We start from the raw sequence: 562 nt of genomic DNA, 5'->3' as shown, positions 1-562 counted from the left end.
ACATGTACATCACTTATCACTTCATTTTTACTGTGTATGTAAATAGGCATACAATAGATTGTTGAAATTGATAGATGAATTTAACAAAAGAAATTTGGACCGTGAAAAATTGAAACAGGAATTATGCAATGCAATACATGATGAGGTATACTTTTCCTATGTTTGTTACCCATTATTATTATTATGAGGTATAATCATAGTAATCATTTTAAACATTTCATCACTTACATGTATTTATAATTTTACACACAAATAATAGTTATACCAAAACCTTGTTGGAATGATAAAAAATGAATTACAAGATAATTTCGAAGATCAATTTTTTGATGAAAGAACCTCTTATGATGAGGTATCATACTTCATATTCCTTACATATTATGTACACATGCATACAGATATACCAAAAACTAGTAGAAAAAATAGATGACTTTGATAAAAAGAGCACTGAGCTACAAAGTTCAAAGCAGGAATTGTGCAGAGATATTGAGAAACTTGAAGAAAAAATTGACTGTAAGCCAAAAAATACCATTGAGTAAAATTTTGTTTTTGATTTTAGGTCTTG

The sequence above is a fragment of the Amphimedon queenslandica genome, unplaced genomic scaffold, assembly GCF_000090795.2.
Source record: "Amphimedon queenslandica unplaced genomic scaffold, v1.1 AMPQUscaffold_13049, whole genome shotgun sequence".
NCBI classification, from domain to species: domain Eukaryota; kingdom Metazoa; phylum Porifera; class Demospongiae; order Haplosclerida; family Niphatidae; genus Amphimedon; species Amphimedon queenslandica.
This window is presented reverse-complemented; position numbering follows the sequence as displayed.